This window comes from Nicotiana attenuata, unplaced genomic scaffold (assembly GCF_001879085.1).
Source record: "Nicotiana attenuata strain UT unplaced genomic scaffold, NIATTr2, whole genome shotgun sequence".
NCBI classification, from domain to species: Eukaryota; Viridiplantae; Streptophyta; class Magnoliopsida; order Solanales; family Solanaceae; genus Nicotiana; species Nicotiana attenuata.
In genome coordinates, this window is record NW_017671779.1 from 11002 (window position 1) to 23689 (window position 12688).

Sequence of the window (12688 nt, forward strand, 5' to 3'; positions counted from 1 at the left end):
TTCAAGTCTTCAATCAATCAAGTGACTAACTGCCATACTTACACAATCTTCCTGAGGGACACCCTCCCACAACCTACCATTACGAATAACTGGGTCGTGCCCCCAAACCACCGACTGCACAATTGCTGAAAAGCGATCAAGGATCATTAACCAGGATGCAAAGCCCTTTCACAAAACTCCGTTCTCAGTTTACGTCGAAGACAATACCGATTTACCTTAACGTCGAGACTTCTTCCCGGCTCATCCGAGCTCGTGACATCCTTGTCTATACTGAGTTGTTACCTCTATCTTCACCTCAAATTCCATACCACTCATTGCACCCAACATGCCAACATACGATAAAACACGCTCTTCATCACAGCTTCGGAACCATTATTAGATTAACACTTCATCATGTAAAACTTTCCACTTAACTCACTTCAGGAGAACCATAGCAACACACAGGTGAATTCTCATAACCGTAGAATATGCAAATCTCTAAGTAGTGGTCTAACCTACCATAACCCTTTCGGGATTCGCCTACACGTCACAGACCCATAATAATGGAGTACTCTCGAATAACATCGTTTACGGCGGACGACAGGCCTTACCTGAACCGCCGCAAATCACACGCGTAACCTGATCATGCTGAAGGAATTGATCTCTACCACCAATATGCCAACAGATATTTGGCTAACCAATCCATCTTCTTTCGACTTACCCTGATTGCCCTAGAAATAATAGTAACTGCATTCAACATATAACACCATCCATTCCCGAGTGACTTTGAATCGCGAGACCATGCTGTCTCACATCCTACGAACCATTCAGTACCTTCCAACTGCTACATCGCAAATCAAAACATCCTAGAACATTCTACGAATTCCGAACCATTACTTGCACCTTCCTGATAGTGCTACATAGGAGCCCATAATTGACATAGAAAAATTACACATCTTGACCTCTCCCAATGGAGATTCAGTTTTAATCACATATACAACTTCAAGATACCCAATTGCCACATGTAGAATCTCGACCACATTAGTACCATTCTCGAGAGTCATTTACTCTATTTAACTGCATTTATTCTGGTCAAATGAACAGAACCCCCCGTGCCTCGTTAGCACTCCGACACCGCAAGATATGACCTCGTCACAATACAAGCACGCATCTTCCTACTCTATGCACCGAGCACCCTTTACTAGCAGTAACTTAAGACATTCTGTGATTCTCACACACATACGAGGTACTGTATAACCTTTGAAAGAAAAAAATAATAATAAATTCCTTCACAGTCATCCTCGACCCCAATCTCCACAAGCCACAACTAACTCACCCACGCGCCTCAAACTGGAACGAACATAGCACCTAGCCGTGCAATAAACTTAATCAATAGCAAACTCCCCAACTTGGCTCGAAGCCATAGATCAAAAAGCACTCAACAAATCCTACGCATGTACTCTATTGCTGTCATGATATCATAGTGAGATTAACTCAAATCCTCTATCGGCTTGTGAAATCATAGATCAGTTAGAATTTAACTCTCCTGCAATTCTCACCTTCACCTTCGCGACAGATACACCCACTCCCTAAGCGACCAATTTAGATTTCAACACATTTTCTTCACTTGTAAATGAGATATCCTAACATACACATAAAGATCATACCACTTTAGAACACTCCGCAGGAGATAACCCACCTATTTTCGCCTCAATATAACATTTCTGTATGTCTTCCACCATTATACACATTACACAGGTACTTCGTCTTCCTGAGTCTGAACTCATACCGTAACATGTAACTTACTTCACTCCCAACTAGGATCCTGAAAAGATTCCTCACACGCCCATAACTCGGAGCTATACCTCGAATCACGATGGAAATTCAAACACCTAATAGTTCTTCTATCATCCAGTAGGCCTTCCTCGCCACTTCCAAGTCATATAGATACCTCTCGCAGTGCTAACGTACTCATCACATAGCTACCCAACTATCATTCCCGCTAATGGGGACAATACCGAAAGTATAAGTTCAAAAACACACCTCACATAATCAGCATCTTGGTGCTCAAGCCATAAGCAAAATCCGGCCTCAAGTCCACCCAACTGGCCCGACATCAACTCACAAGGATCACGTCTCACCCCTCGATCAGTGCATCACAAGCTATTTAGGCACATCTGTTACTGAGCGCTCACGCGCGCGTACGAACACGTTGAATGAATTTCAAGAGTTTCTTTTCAAGCTGAATCAAGAACGCACGATAAGAATTCAAGAATGTGAGGTTTTCCTAAAGGTTCTGCAGCCTCTCGAGGATAAGTACAGACGTCTCCGTACCGATCCACGAGACTCTACTAAACCGGCTCATGACTCGCGAGACCAAGTAACCTAAGCTCTGATACCACCTTGTCACGACCCCAACCCCGATCGTGATGGCGCCCAACACACTGCTAGGCAAGCCCGACCATTTACACAACCTTAACCAAATAACCTAGATGGATAAAGGAATATTCACAAATAAATAAATAAAAACAGCAATTTAAATGCGGAATCTCTGAAATAATTTCTAACATTCGAAAATCCCAAGATAAAATACTAAATAACCCACAGATCTGGTGTCACGAACATGAGCATCTAAAACGGAATATATTCACCTATCACAGGTCTGTCTAGGAAAAATACGAATAAAATGATAAAATGGATGTGAGAGATCAAGGCTGCGAACGCCATGCAACTACCTCGATACTCCCGGATAAATGCTGCTCTACTAAACAAGTCCTCACTCACCCTGTGGTGTACCTGAATCTGCACACAAGGTGCAGGGAGTATTGTGAGTACTTGTAACCCAGAAAGTAATAAACATAAATAAGGGTTGAGAGTAAGAAATCCTGGACAGGCACAAAGTAAGCTATAATTACAGCAGCTCAATCTAAATAACATCAACTCAATAAACTAATGAAAAACAATTATAGAATATCACAACAGATAAATAAGTAAATGGCAATCAAGTATGCAATGCAACACATAAACTGGTACCTCCAGTACCCCGCTGCGGCCGTGCAGCCCGCTCCATTTATTTAACGTCGACGGCGCTCACTGGGGGTGTGCAGACTCCGGGAGGGGCCCCTTACGGCCCAAGCGCAATAATAAGTCATATCGCGGCATCAACTAGGCCCTCGACCTCATATCAATATCAATTTCATACCACTGCGGCGTGCAGTCCGATCCCATACTCAGTCCAATATCACATAAGCCTTTCGGCACAATAATATAAAAATATTCAGCCCAAACTTCATTTAAAAATATTACTTTAGTTTCTACATTTAGAAAAATGGCTGAGTTTACAAAACGGTATTAAGTTATAGGACTGAGTTCAATGATATGTAGAAATGGTAAGAAACCAGTAAAAATAATCCCTGAAGGATTCAAGTAGTTGGCACGAAGCCCAATTATGACAATTATTCCATTTTTTTTATAAGGATCACAAAACTACAATCAATTAGGTAGTAATTTTATTAAGCGGGACGGACCAAGTCACAATCCCCGACGGTGCTCTACCCCACGCCCGTTATCCGGCGTGCAAGTCACCTCACATAGCACTACATTGTGCAAATTTCGGGGTTTCAAACCCTCAACACAGCATTTACATTTATTACTAACCTCAAGCCGGCCAAAGTCCTAGCTTGCTATGCCCTTGCCTTTCGAATTCACCTCTTCGCGGGTCGAATCTGACCAAAACCACAACGAATACGTCACAATATGCTAAGGGAATATAACCCAATCGAAAAGACTCGAAAAACATCGAAAATCACGAAGTTGGCAAAACCCGAGCCCCGGGCCCACTTCTCGAAAAATTATAAATTTTACATCACCGGATTCCTTATCTCGCCGCGAGTCTATACATATAAAGAACACTAAAATCGGAGTCCAAATGACCCCTCAAATTCCCATTTTTGTTCTCTTAGGTTTCAAGCCCTAAACCACCATTTTTGACCTTAAATCCTTGAGTTTTCAGTCTAATTTCATGTGTTTGCACCATAAAATCGTGTTTTTGGTTTAGAAATTCTTACCTCAATGAAGTCCCTTGATTCCTCTCCTCCAACTCGCCCAAATTCTCCAAGTCCGAAGTGAAAATATGAAATCCTTTCAAAAATTCGCGAAGGGAAATAAAAACTATTCTGACCAGTTATTTCCGCATCTGCGGCTCCCGCTTTTGCGGTCAATGCACCGCTTTTGCGGACATATCCGCTTCTGCGGTTTAACATCCGCTCCTGCGCCTCCCGCTTCTGCGGACAAATTAACGCATCTGCGGATCCCCATAAGAGCTCAAATACCGCATCTGCGGTCCTCCTGTCGCATCTGCGACTCTGCAGATGCAGTCACCAATTCCGCACCTGCGGTCCCTGCCGCTTCTGCGTCTCTCCTCTCGCTTCTGCGGTCCCAATTCCGCAGAAGCGAAAATACCAGAAGCATCACAGGTTCTGCAAATCTCTTAAGTTCAAAACTTCCCGTTAGCCATCCGAAATCACCCCGAGGCCCTCGGGACCTCAACAAAAAATACAAGCATGATCCAATACCTTATTCAAACATGCTCCGATCATTAAAACACCTCGAACAACACTAAAACCATCATTTCTCATCGAATTCAATCCTAAGTTCTTCTAAAACTTCCGAAACACGCATTCGATCAGAAACCCAACCAAAACACCTCCGAATGACCTGAAATTTTGCACACACCTCCAAAATCACCTAACGAAGCTACTGCAACTCTCGAAATCTCATTCCGAACCCCGGATCAACATTTCACCTACCAACCGGAATTCGCCAAAATACTAACTTCGCCAATTCAAGCCTAATTCTACACCGAACCTCCAAAATCAATTTCGATCGCACTCCTAAGTCACAAATCATCCCCCGAAGCTAACCAAATCATCGGAATTCAAATCCGAGCCCTCTAACACAAAAGTCAACATCCGGTTGACTTTTCCAACTTAAGCCTTCTTAAAAGAGACTAAGTGTCTCATTTCTTATCAAAACCATTCCAAACCTAATCTAACACATCAAATACTGATAATGAAACTTAAAGAAGCATAACATGGGGAAAACGGGGCGGTAACTCACACGACGACGGGTCGGGTCGTCACAGATTGGCTACGGGCTTCCTATTTTTCCGTTAGCGGAGGAGCTTTGCCAGTTCTATAACGTATGCCCGGCTCAGCTCACGCCATATACCCTAAAGGTGCTCTTTCTACTGACCAAGTATGTAGAGTTGGCCGGATGTGAGGTCTCGGTTCATCATCTCTTACATTTGTTCAATGCCGGCTATCTGAGAGGGACCATGGTGCATTTGAGAAGCCGTGGTACGAAATTACTGGTGACCGGAACTGACGACCGAGCGACCCGCGGGTTCTGGCGCAAGTATTTTTTCATTAGGACCGAGCACGTGGTCTCTAATCCTGCCGGGTTCCCAGAGAGGTGGAATTCGACACGTAAGTATTGCAACTTGTTAAGTTCCTTATCGCTTGCCACTGTTGTAGTTCTGACTCTTGTATTGCATCCATGGCTCGTCCGCCCCAACCCGTCGTCGGTCTCAGGAGGTGGGTTGCCGGCTTGCTACCCCATGCGGAAGAGACCCGCACATGGCCTGTCTTCATGCGGCGCTATGGCCCCAAAGTTGTTTCAGGTAGACTTCTTATTTTTGTCTTGCAAATTTTGAAAACCCACTCACTTGTTCATTTTTACGACAACAGGTCGAGGGGCTTCCAGGAAGAGGGCGCCAGTTCCTATTTCCACGCAATCCGGCATTGCCTCGGATGCTCGCGATATATTATGCGAGTCTATCTGAGGGGGTCTCCCCCTAGTTCCTTTCCATGGGGCCACGTCCACGACTGCGGTCATGAAGGAGTCGGCATCATTACTACCGGCCCCGCAACCCGTGGACGAGTCTTCCAATGGTGAGGAGCCGTTGGAGAGAAAAAGGAGGAGGTTGGAGACGGGTAAGGGTGTGGCCACCGAGGCTGACGGGAGTGGGATACCTCGAACGACGCCCAGACCTGTATTCATGGACGACGCCATTCTGTCTGGAAGGTCGGCTCAACAGTGGAGTGCCGCCCCTGGTGGTAGTTCGATACGTGCCGTAGAAGGGGGGTCGTCGACTGACGTCGGAGGACCTGACAAGTGAGATGAGGAATCAGACTCTGACGTCATCCAGGAAGATATGAATGAGTTTGTGGGCGGTCACACCCACGTGGAGATGACGACGGATGGGTCCGACCGTCGCATTGTGATTTCGGGGGCTTACAACTTGCTGCTAAACAGCGAGCAGGCTGCATCGGCCCTTACCCTGCTATGTGCCGCTCCTGAGAGCGAGATGCTCAACGCCGTGAACGACGCGGAACTTTCACGTAGGGTGCTGGCATGGCCTTACAGGTACTCTTTATTCTCTCTTTTTCGTATTATAGGACTGACCTGTGGCGTGCTTATCTCTGCTTTTCTTTTCAGACCCTCATTTTGGAAGTGGAGAAGCGACGCCGTGAGCAGAAAATGATGGCTCTCTACAAGACGATGCTGAAGAAGTATCGAAAATATCGCTCTAAACATCGAGCGGTGGTCGACCTCTAACAGTAGAACCCCGAGTTTCAGGTGTTCCGCGAGGGGCCTGAGCGGAGGCAGGCCCAGTTAGAGCACAGGGGGGCTGAACTAGAAGAGACGGACAGTGAGCTGGTAAAAGCCGTGGCCCATAACAGCGAGTTGGAGGCTCTCCTCAGGGCGAAAGATGATGAGCTTGAACTGAGTCGAGGGGTGGCGGCGGAGAATGTCGGCCTTTATCGGAGGGTAGCGGATCTGACCGCCGAGCTTGACGCCAGGATGGCGAAAATTAGTGGACTTAGGGAGGAGCTAAGTGCTAATGCTGGTAGAGAGACGGAATTACAAAGACGGGCTGCTCCCCCACGGTCAGAGGAAGTGGGTCACCTTTCTCAACCCTCCTTGTCTCGTCCTTCGTCTGGTCAGAGTACGCGTCGCAACGCGTATGAGATGTGGGTCTTTGCGGAGGCCCGACTTGACATGTATAGGGCACTTCGTGCTGAGGGTCGGGCGACGGAGGAGGAGGTTCGGGCAAGGCAAAGCGAGGCTCGCACTGCTCGTGAAGCATGTGGGTACTGCCTCGATTCTCCAGATGGGGAGGGTTCCACTTTCGAGGATATCGATCGCCTCGACTCAGATTCTTGGTATAACGATGTTTATTGCCCAGGGGGCCACGAGTAGCCACAAACTTGTATACTTGTATATATATTTTTTGGTTTTGGGGAATGTACTAGGGCCCATCCGCGGGGGCAAATGTAAATATTTCGTGTTGTAATATAAACTTTGTTTTTATTGCCTCGTCTATTTGTTGCCTTTCCCTCCTGGGGTTTTCTTTTGTAATGCTTAGCCTCCGTAGAGGTTGCTTTCGTTATTCATTAACGAGGTCGTCGTGGTTTGAGCGAGGTCGGACCAATGTCGAGGGCATTAGCCATTAGGACGTTGCTTCGACTGTCGTCGAAGTAATCTGTCGTGGTTCGAACGAGGTCGAATCCGATGTCAATGGCCTTAGCTATTAGGATGTTGCTTCGAGTGTCGTCAAAGTAGTGTGCATCGTGGAGTCGAACCCGATATCGATGGCCTTAGCCATTAGGGCGTTGCTTCGACTGTCGTCGAAGTAATTTGTCGTGGTTCGAACGAGGTCAAATCTGATGTCGATGGCCTTAGCCATTAGGGCGTTGCTTCGACTGTTGTCGAAGTAATCTGTCGTGGTTAGAACGAGGTCGAATCCGATGTCGATGGTCTTAGCCATTAGGGCATTGCTCTGACTGTCGTCGAAGTAATCTATCGTGGTTTGAGCAAGGTCGAATCCGATGTCGATGGCCTTAGCCATTAGGGCGTTGCTTCGACTGTCGTCGAAGTAATCTATCGTGGTTCGAACGAGGTCGAATCCGATGTCGATGGCCTTAGCCATTAGGACGTTCGTCCAGTGGAGACTCCCGCTCGTAGAATAGAGACCGACTTTTGTTCGTGTAATGGAGATTTCTGTTCATTCAAATGGAGACTGTTCATTCAATGGAGAATTTTGTTCATATAATGGAGAATTCTGTTCATACAATGGAGAATAACTAGTGTAGTCCCCTCATTACATTGGCCTAGAGACCGTGTCGACCGGCTGATGTGATGAATCCGCGCCCTGATGTCACCGGGTATCCCCTTCGCCCATTGTTGCGGCGATCCCTCCTTACCTCGGATTGTACTAACGTTAGTCGTTGGATTGGGCCGTTAAGATCGTCTTCATCCGCTCTTACTTCGGCGCAGTAGGCGTTATGAATCTCTTCCCATGTGGTGGGGGGATACTTCATGAGTCTGTTGAGCAGCTTCTTGGTTACTTTTGATCCGTTTTTGTTCAACCCATTTTGGAAAGCTGCAACCGCCATTCCCTCTGATACATTTGGCAGTCCCATTCTTACCCTGTTGAATCGGTCCAGGAAGTCCCGGAGTCCTTCACCTGTCGTTTGTCTGATGGCGAAAATATCATTGACCCTAGCTTCGGCCTTCTTTGCTCCTGCATGAGCGGTGGCGAATTTGTCCGCCATCTCCTCGAACGTTGATATCGATCGAGCGGGTAGTTGAGATTACCATGTTAACGCCCCTCCTGTCAAAGTTTCACCAAACTTTTTTAACAACACGGATGGGACTTGTTCTTTTGATAAGTCGTTGCCTTTTACAACGGTTACATAATGGATCAGATGGTCTCTGGATCTGTGGTCCCGTCATATATTTTCAAGTATTGTGGAATTTTGAAGGTTTTTGGGATTGGGTGAGGAGCAGCTTCCTCACTGTATGGTTGCTCGACAAATCTTCCCACGTCGCGTTTTGGCAATAGCTTAGGGGCGCCAGGTATCTTGTCAACCTTTCTGGTGTTCCTTCATTTGATCACGAAGCACCTTATTCTCGTTCTCCATTTCTTCCATTTTCTTGAGGATGGTCGCAAGCGCACCATCGCTTGTGTTGATAGCAGTGTGGATGTTGCTCGTTCGTACATCGCTTGGCTCACCGGCGGCAACGGTGATTTCTGCCGTTGGCGAGTCTTTGGCATTTCCCTGAGGGGGTTTTTCGAGCATGTTGCTTAGAGTGCTCGTCAACCATTCCTCTAGCAGCCTTTTGACTACTGAGGGTGTTTCTTTTGTCGCAGACGCATAAGCCCCTCTTTCACGCAAGATCGCTAGATCTTCGAGTGAAGAGGGCGAGATCTCCCCCTCTGGCACATTACCTGGTGTTACATTCGCGGTATTTTCCCTACCGGCTTCGTTGATGGAGTCTATGAGATTATTTGAGACGTCTGCTATCATCTTCAACCTTGCTTCTTTTTCTGCCATTGTTGGCTTCTATGAGGTCTGAAGGACAGTGATTGTCGTTGTCGATATCCTAGGTGTGAACTATGATTTCGACTACCGAAATTCCCACAGACGGCGATGTTGCTCCCAAACGCACACGCAAGTATACGTGGTCAACAAGTAATATAGGATTGTAAGTCCAGATATCGTACCCACAGGGACTTGTGATTAACTATCAACTAAATTAAATCAAACAATTAATCTATTCAAGCGAATCCTAAAGTATGAATATTTAACTAAAGATAATCTGGAGTAGTAAACTAAGAGATTAAAGAAAACAAGTTGGCGAATTATAGAGACGAATTTAATGTGAGTGAATATTCTAGAGCTATGGGTTAGCTAACAATCCTGTTGAGTTTTCCACTTAAATCGTCTAATTAATTTATCTGGTTTATTGGTTGACAGGGTTAATATTGCTCGTAGCCTTCTCCCGAAGTACAACTCGCCTATTCAAGCTAACCTAACGCCTATATTCCTATGGAATTAGGATTAACAACAACGCATTTATAATTCCCGTATAATAACCAAGCAAGGCGATTAGGTATATTCCTATCCTAACCGCAAATCCGCTCCCCCTAAGAGTTAAGATCTTGCTCTACTCAATCTTATATGCAATCTAGAATTCCCTCTCCCGAGTTCAATCCTAGATTCGTAAATATTATTCAATTGGTGATCAAGCAATCAAATAATTAAGCGCAAGATTGAATAAATAAACCAATATGATAAAATAATAAGAACAATTCAAGCTTCAAACTACAACGTTCATGTAGCACCCAAAAACTCTAGAACAAATAAACTATGAAATTAAAGGAAGAGAAGAGAAGAAAACTAGTTGGAAGCCTTCTCCAAGCGTGGTGTGTTCCTCCACGTGAATTCTCCTTCAAAGTATGTTAGATATCACCAAGGTGGCGTCCTCCCCCTTCAAAAATAGCTTTAGTCTTGCTTTTATACGTGTTGGGTAGGTCTAGGGCCGAATAAACTTGTCCCGGGCGAAATAGGACACATTTCATGTCACCGGCGCCCAGCCCGGCGCCAGGCGCCTTCCATAGCGCCCAAATATTTGTGCATACTGTTTTTGGCGCCACAGCTGGCGCCAGGCGCTGCCTGTGGCGCCCAACTGGCCCTTTTTTCCCGGTTTCGTTCATTTTGGCTCAAATCTTGCGCGTTTCGCCCCGTTCTGTTTGGAATTTGGAAAAACGTAAAACATGAAAGTTGTATACCTTTGAGTTAGCTTTCCAACCATATATTGTGGAGCCCAAATGGAGTTCTGAGCAAAAGGTTATGTGTATTTTGCTAGACAGTCTGCAATATGCCTACTCGAGTCTCCGTTTGTTCTTAACTATCAAAGTTGACCCCTGACACGATCCCGGCTTAATTCCTTGGGCTTTTACTCAGACTTCAAAGCTCCAGATCACTTGAATTCATTCCATAACATCTATATAGCTCGGAATCACTCCTACAAGACATAAAACACACCGTTAGTGCAAAACACTACCGATTAAAGCGCAAACTCAACTAAAGTGCAGTAAATTAGAGTGTAATAATCGACTAAAATACGTAATTATAACCTATCATTAGCAACAAATTGTTTGACTCAATAGTTGCTAAATACTTTTAATCAAATCAATCAAAAGGGATGAAGGAGTAAATCGTAATCGAAAATAATAAACCCTAGGATGATCTTGGTAATCGATTTTGCAATAAGAGTATAAGTGAGATAGAGAGAGAAGAGAATGTTGGAGAGAGAGAGAGAGTATATTCATCCAGATCCCCCCTTTTACAAAGCTCGGATCCCCCTCTTATATACTAGGGGATCCCCCCCTTTTTATCTTAAAAGGCAAAACATAAACAGTACATGATAGAAAGGGGTCCATGGGGTTATGAAGTCATTTCACCTATTGTGTCCAAGTAGCCCCTCTGTCGAGGCTCACATATGTTCAGGGGTCGGTCGTGCTGCTCTAAGGACGTAGTCGGCCAAATTCGACCCATACATTAGTAATACCAAGGCTATTGATACATGTAGTAGTATGGTTAAAGACAAAAAGGGTGTTTGGCTAAGCTTATAAGCTGGTCAAACTGGCTTATAAGAACTTTTTGGCTTATCTACGCGTTTGGTAAAATTAAAAGTGCTTATAAGCCAAAAATAAGCTAAAAGCTATAAGTTGGTCTCCCCCACCTTATCAGATTTCAGCTTATAAGCACTTTAGGTTTGACCAAAATATTTACTATTCTATCCCTAAAATACTTCTTTTTAAAACAAAACTCTTCGTATACCCAGTTCTTCAGCTGCTTATTATTAATTTCAGCACTTTTATCCAAACACGTAACTGCTTATTTTTTTAATCAGTTTCGGCACTTAAAAGTGTTTTTCAACACCTAATGCTTATCAGCTACTCTAAATCAGCTAAGCCAAACGGGCTCAAAATTATCTTTAAAGTCCCTTAAAGCTACATAATATGAAGGACATCTTTGTAAACAACTATTTTTCTTAAAAATTATGCAATGTATTATAATTTTAATACACCACACCAAATAATAGATAAGAAATAATATATGTATAACTAATGCTTGCATTACTAATATATGCATTATTAATCCACGCATGACTAATATACCTTATTCCGCACTATTATATACCCTACCAAACGACCCCTAAATGAATTGTACCTCTGGTGCGTTATGCAATACGGGCTTAGTGGTGAATATCGACTTCTGATTGTGATAAAGGAAAGTTTTTCGCAGCAATTTTTCCTTTAGATTCTCGTGGCCCGTGCTCTCAGAACCAACCATCTATAAAAGGGAAAACAAATAAAAATTCCCTATTGTTGTGTAGTTATGGTTAAACCCAAGGAGAGAATTAAAAAATAGAAGATCAGAAATGAAGGGAGTAATAGCTGGTCTGGATGTAGTTCTTTTTGGCCAAAAATATTTTTTTTTTGTGAAGTTAAAGTGTTTGACCAAGTTTTTAGAAGTAAAAAGTCCTTTTTAGCAGAAATAGTTTTTGAGAAGCAAAAAAAAGTAACTTCTCTCTTATAATAATATTTTGAAAAGCACTTTTGACAAAAAAATATACTCAGTGACTTAGAAGAACTCTTTAAAAGCTTGATCTAGCCTATTTGGCCAAGCTTCTTTCAAATCATGCACTCTTTTTTCTTAACTTGAAGTGTTTGGTCAAGTTTTTTGAGAGGAAAAATACATTTGGGGAGAAGCAGAAACAATTTTTGAGAAGTAGAAAAAAGTAACTTCTTCCCAGAAGCATAAGCAAACCCAGTTTTGAATTTTCTTCCTAC